The sequence below is a fragment of the Nicotiana attenuata genome, unplaced genomic scaffold, assembly GCF_001879085.1.
Source record: "Nicotiana attenuata strain UT unplaced genomic scaffold, NIATTr2, whole genome shotgun sequence".
NCBI classification, from domain to species: domain Eukaryota; kingdom Viridiplantae; phylum Streptophyta; class Magnoliopsida; order Solanales; family Solanaceae; genus Nicotiana; species Nicotiana attenuata.
The window spans coordinates 144,528-151,485 of record NW_017672268.1 but is presented as its reverse complement, the minus strand read 5'-3'; the positions used below and the strand labels follow the sequence as shown (position 1 = coordinate 151,485).

The 6,958-nt window shown below is 38.4% G+C and overlaps 1 pseudogene; it reads right to left on the bottom strand.

The window, feature by feature from the left end:
- Positions 1-326: 326 nt before the first annotated feature.
- Positions 327-1,916, bottom strand: LOC109212538 (annotated as a pseudogene).
- Positions 1,917-6,958: the final 5,042 nt, after the last annotated feature.

Here is a 6,958-nt window from a genome sequence, read left to right as displayed (position 1 = left end):
CCAACAATACACACAAAAAACTGCATTTAATTAGCTATTTCATTATATGGTCATCAATTGAGTGATTTACTCTCAGGTAACCAGCTGAGTTACATAACTTCACTCTCTCTACATGAAAACTATACTTAGGTCTCTATTTTTTTCTCTTCTAAATTGGAATCGAGATGACATTAACCACAATAATAACCACAACAACAAATCCAGTGAATTCCCATAAGTTAGGCCTGGGGCGATAAGATTTATGCAGTCTTACCCCTATCTTGGGAGGGCAAGGCGACATTTTTAATATTATTCGGTCCATCCAAGACAACATTTCACACGACTAATATAGTCAAGAATCAAGAATCTAACATTCAAATATGCATAACATGTACTATAACATAGGCAGAGGAATACAATAACGACTCTCAATTATTAATCTTAATTTTAACAATGACCGAGTAAAATCTCATTAACATAAGCCTTGAGATTTAAATTAGATGAACCATTTTCATTCATAGCTTCCTTAGCCAAATCCTTCCATTTCTTGGCATTCTCTCTAATCTCCTCCCTTTTCTCTCCTTCCATCACAATCTCTATACACCGCGTGAACTCATCTCTTTCGACGAGACCTTCTTCATTAGCGTTCACTCTGACGCCAGTCTTCCAAACATCTTGAATGAGCTTGGCGTTGCAACCTTGATCCGTCCACAACGGACATGCAACAACTGGAATTCTAGAAGATAAGCTCTCTAAGGTCGAATTCCATCCACAATGTGTCAAGAAACAACCCAACGAAGGGTGTTGTAAAACTTCCACTTGTGAACACCAAGATACTATTTTCCCCTTCTGTTCCAATTCCTCTTTACAACTCAATTTTCCCCCTAGTTTTTTCCCTTCTTTTCCTTCCCTGATCACCCACAAAAATGGTCTTCCACATTTTACTAATCCTTGAGCTATTTCTTCCATCAATTGACTTGATATCTCAGAATAGCTACCAAATGCTATGTAAATAACTGATTCTTTAGTCCTTGTATCCAATCACTCCATGTAATTCTCCGAACTTCGTCTCAAATCAGCTCCAAATGAATTATCAGACGGATCTTTTCCACCAACAAAAGCCGAAGGAATTGAAGGGCCAATTCCAACCATTGTTAAATTTTTCAAAACCCTCAAAGCATTAGGTTCCAAAGCATCAAAAGTATTCACAAGTACTCTTGGATTTTCTTCACTATTCAATAGCTCAATATGGTCTATAATAGATTTAACTCCCCAACCATAACTAGAATTCACATCAGTGAACACAAACGAGGAAAAATCGCGACGACTCAACTGACGGCAACCCTGGAAGCTCTACAACTTGATCTTGAGACAATTCTTGAAATAATCAGCATAATTAGACCCCACTTGTGGAAATATACTGAATATATTATTGTTGTAATCAGTGAAGCAATAATAATAAATATCGAGAGCTGTGGTTGGTTGGATCCAAAAAAGTGTGGATGGGACATTAATGTTCTTGGCCACTTAAACCTACCCAAAGCCATAACGGTCGTATAAATAATACACGTGAAAGGGCGGCCCTCTGCCACCCTGGATGCAACGAGTCTGGTCACGAATTCAGATCCGTGACTAATCAAAGAAGAATAAAATGAATGTAACTCATCTACTGATCCTTTAAAATTTCCATCATAGCCATCAGAGAAAGGAGCAAAGGTTAATCCTTCTATAGTTGGGAGATTTTTTATGCGATTGAAAGCTGTTAGGCTTGTGGAAAAAGTGACTTTCACTCCTAAATTAACTAATTTTTTGGAAAATTGAAGAGATGGATTAATATGACCTTGTCCTGGAAATGTTACAACAAGAACATGGCATTCATTCTTCAATTTTTCCATATTTCTTTGGTGTAAGATAAAATGTTTACATTTGTCTTAGGTTTTAATGAGAGTTTATATAAGAGAATTCTTGACATGGAGAAAGACTAATGACGTTTGCAGTGACAACATAAAATTTATAAAAAATTTCTTCGATAGTTTCAAAGAAATGTAGCCACCAATTCATAGAGGATAATAATTCTTGTGGAAACAACAAGAAGCTGCCAAGAAATATGTCACAACAGTTAGCCTTTTAGACAATGATAGCCATGAAAAGGTTGTATAGATATGTTAGGCGTCTGAATCGAAAAGAAAAAAAAATCAAATGAGGTAGAGAGAGTACATATTGTAAACTTGAACTAAAATGCATAAATCAAACATATAATCAGGATCTTGAAAGTGTTAATCTTACATAGATAATATTATAGCCTAATAGGGAAACATATCTGATGCGGAAGACATTATTGTAAAGAATAAGGCAACCTTATATCCAAATTGGTTTCTTACCCCTTGCATTGGCTTTCGTTATCGTCACCGCCGCCGCCGCCTTAAATGATGGAAAAGAGAGAATAGAATACGGTAACCCTAATAAGTGGGGAGAAGACAAATTATAGAGGTTCTCACTTAGTCCGGTATGTTCATCTAGTAACCGATTGAACGGACATAATTATTCACTATTAAATATTACTAGTAATTACGGGCTTTATTATATAGGGTCATATACATAACAGGAAAAGAAAATCTAACACATATCACTTACTTTTCTTTGTTCCACTTTATGTGATACAACAACAACATACCCAATATTATCCTACACCGTGGGGTCTGGGAGGGTAGTGTGTACGTAGACCTTACCCCTACCTTGTGAAGGTAGAGAGGTTGTTTCCAATAGAACTTTATATGATACACTTATTATTAATTTAGAGAGTTAAACGAGTGTTTTTTATCACGTTTTTTGAATATTTTTGAAATATTTTGAATGTTATCTTTTACTTCGTTCTAATTTTATTTCAAAAACTTGAATATTTTATGTCTGAATTAATACCGATAATTGATTAATTTAATCATCATCCTCCGATGGAACGGAGAGACTAGTATTTGGACCAGGATTGTAAAAGACTAGACAAAAACAATTACAATAATTAGCCAAATCCTTCCATTTCTTGGCATTCTTTCTAAGCTCCTCCCTCTGCTCTCCTTCTTCCATCACGATCTTTATACACCGTTCGAACTCTTCTCTTTCAATGATACCTTCTTCATTAGCGTCCACTCTAATGCCATTATTCCAAACATCTTGAATAAGTTGAGCGTCGTGTTACTCTCACACACAACAGAGTAACAAAGAAGAAGTCTCAGCGAAGGAGAAGAAGAGAGAAGAAGAAGGAAGAAAGAAGAAAGATTTAGGAGAGGAAATTAGATAGATTTTCATTCATAGATAATCATTGGGATACAAGGAATATAAATAACGACTTCTCTGCCATTTCTGTTACCTAGGGATCCGTACAATACTCCCAACTGGCAGTGCATGACAGCAATTCTGTACTACTTACTAATAGGACTAAAAAGGACTGGAATTTAAATTACATAGGACTAAATTGCTATAATTAAAACTATGAGACTAATGTGACAACTATTACCAACTGTATTAACTACCGTCAATGTAACAAACCCTGCCCCTTATAGAACCTTGTCCTCAAGGTTCGAAATTTGGAAACTGGGATTTGATGAAACCATAATCTTCCCAAGTAGCCTCTTCTAGAAGTAAGTTGGACCATTGTATCAAAACTTGTGTCACTGCTTTATTTTCTCGCTTGATCATTCTTCTTCCTAACACAGCAACTGGTTCAGTCACAGGAGCTCCATCAGGTGAGCATGCAGGAGGATCAACACAGGCAACTATATTAGTGCCTATCTTCTTCTTCAGCTGTGAAACATGAAAAACTGGATGGATTTTTGCTGTTGGAGGAAGTTGTAACTCATAAGCAGCATTGCCAATCCTTTTGAGGACTTGATAAGGACCATAGAACTTAGAGGAGAGTTTAAGGCTTTTCCTGATAGCAACAGAGGACTGCCTTTAAGGCTGTAGCTTAAGATAGACCCAATTCCCTACTGCAAATTCTCGATCAGTCCTGTGCTTATCTGCCTGCTATTTCATTCTATTCTGAGCTGTTCTGAGGCATTCTTGCAGTACCTTAGCCATTACTTGCCTATCCTTTAACCACTGATCGACAGAATCCACTGTACTTTGAGCAACTAATTCAAATGTCAGCTGAGGAGGTTCATAACCATAGATAACCTGAAAGGGAGTCATTTGTAAAGTAGAATGGAATGAGGTGTTGTACCAGAATTCAGCTAGGGAAAGCCACTGATTCCATGCCTTTGGTTTTGTGACTTGTCATGCATCTGAGATATGTTTCTAGGCACCTGTTTAACCTCTCTGATTGACCATCTGTCTGAGGATGGTAAGTTGAACTCATGTGTAAATCAACCTTCAATAACTTAAAGAGTTCCCTCCAAAAAAGGCTGGTGAACACTTTATCTCTGTCAGATACTATGATTTGAGGGAGACCATGTAACTTATACACTTGGTCTAGGAAAGCCTTTGCAACTTGAGCTGCATTGAAAGGGTGAAGGAGTGGAATGAAATGTGCATACTTACTGAACCTGTCAATCACCACTAAGATAGTGTCTTTCCCTTCTGATTTTGGAAGGACTTCAATAAAATCCATAGAAATATGCTTCCAAGTATGTTCTGGGATGGGCAAGGGTTGCAGCAATCCCGGGGTGCAATGTTTTCAGTTTTGTTTATTTGACAAACATCACATTCTTGGACGACTTTCTGGATGTCTGATTGCATAGATGGCCAATAGAATAGTGACCTCAAACTTTTGTAAGTGGCTAGCACTCCAGAATGACCTCCTAGTGCTGAGGAGTGCATGGTCTTTATCAGCTGCTGCCTCATATTCCCTTGACTTCCTATCCATAACTTGCCCAAATGCCTAAGTAGTCCATTCACTACTTGGTTTGTAGAACTTCCATTTGGATTGTGAGTAAGTTCAGAAATGAGTTGAGTCACTTCCTTATCTCCATAATAGCTTTCCAATACTTCTTGATCCCAAGTTGGCCGAATGCTGGTGATAGCATTACAATGTCCTGGGATTTTCCTGGACAAGGCATCAGCTGCTGAATTCTCACTTCCTTTCCTATACTGAATATCAAAGTTTAGCCCCAGTAACTTAGTTAACCCTTTATGCTGTAGCACAGTAGAAATCCTCTGATCCTTTAGGAATTTGAGGCTGAAATGGTCAGTCTGGATTGTGAAGAAATTCTGCTGCAAGTAATGCCTCCACTTGTCCACAGCTAATATTAAGGCTAGTAATTCCTTCTCATTGGTTGATAGTCCTTGATATTTAGGACTAAGAGTCTGAATCAGATAAGCTATTAGATGATGCTCTTGCATGAGTATGGCTCCAATACCTGACCCACTAGCATCAACTTCTACAGTGAAAGGCTTAGAGAAATCTGGTAAGGACAATACAGGAGCCTTAGCCATTGCCTCTTTGAGCCTTTCAAATGCAACTGTAGCTTCTTTAGTCCATGCAAAGTTCCCTTTCTTGAGTAGTGAAGTCAATGGATTACTAATGACTCCATAACCCAATATAAATCTCCTGTAGTATCCAGTGAGTCCAAGGAACCTTCTTAATTCCTTAATGCTTGTTGTCGTAGGCCATTGCAGCATTGTTTGAATCTTAGCAGGGCCGGTTTGTACACTTTTTCCTGAAATGATGTGACCAAGGTAGTCCATGTGGGATTGAGCAAAGGAACATTTTGATCTCTTGGCATACAACTGGTGCTGTCTCAACAATTGAAGCACCTTTTCCAAATGCCTCAAGTGACTTATTAAGTCTGGGCTGTAGACTAAGATGTCATCAAAAAATACTAAGATGAACTTTCTGAGATACTCTCCAAACACCTGGTGCATCAATGCCTGAAATGTAGCAGGTGCATTAGTCAACCCAAATGGAATGACTTTGAACTGCCATTGTCCATGATGTGTTCTAAAAGCAGTCTCGAACTCATCAGATTCCTTCATCTTTACATGATGATAACCCGCTCTAAGGTCAATCTTAGAAAACAGGACTACCCCTTTTAGCTCATCCAATAAGTCCTCCACTACTGGGATGGGATACTTGTTTTTAACTATCATTGCATTTAACTTTCTGTAAACAACACACAATCTCCATGTAGAGTCCTTCTTTTTAACTAGGAGAGCTGGTGAGGCAAATCAAGATTGGCTAGGTACCACAGTCCTAACCTTGAGCATTTCTGTGATCATGTGCTTAATTGCATCCTTTTGGTCATGAGAATATCTGTATGGTCTTAGGCTGAAAGGGTGAGCATCAGGCATCAAGGTGATGGTGTGGTCACAACTTCTTACCGGAGGCAAGGCAGTTGGTTCTTCAAAGATATCAACATACTTTTGCAGCAACTCAAGAACTGGTGCAGGTACATCCACTTCTGGAGTTTGTTGGGATAAATCATATAGTTGCACTAGACAACAACTGCTTCCTTATTGTAATAGTTTTGCTGTGTTTTCCTCAACATCAGACCATACCTCAGCACTATCAGTATTGCCCTTAAGTGTGATGATTCTGCTTCTTTAAGGAAAGTCACACTAAGAGGTCTTGTGTTAAGGATGACAGGGGTGAACTGATCTAACCAATTCATCCCAAGTACCATATCATAGCCGCCAAGGTGTAATACTCTCATAGGAAAATGGAATTCTTCTCCCTGCATAGTCCACTTAAACTTGGGACACCATTCTTCACTAAACATTTGTTGTCCATTGGCCACAACTACTCTCAGAGGTTGAGCAGAGGGATATTACCATTTCTGTCATGCTTTTAGCTACTCTTGGCCTAATGAAGATATGAGTTGATCCACTATCTACCAAGATCAACATTGATAACTTCTTTACCTTTCCCTGTATCTTTATAGTAGAAGGTGAAGTAGTAATTCCCAAGGCCACATTCATTGACAATTCTGCATGCTCCTCTTCTACCACAACCAAAGCTTCTTCCACAGGTTCAGTGGCTTCAATAGCT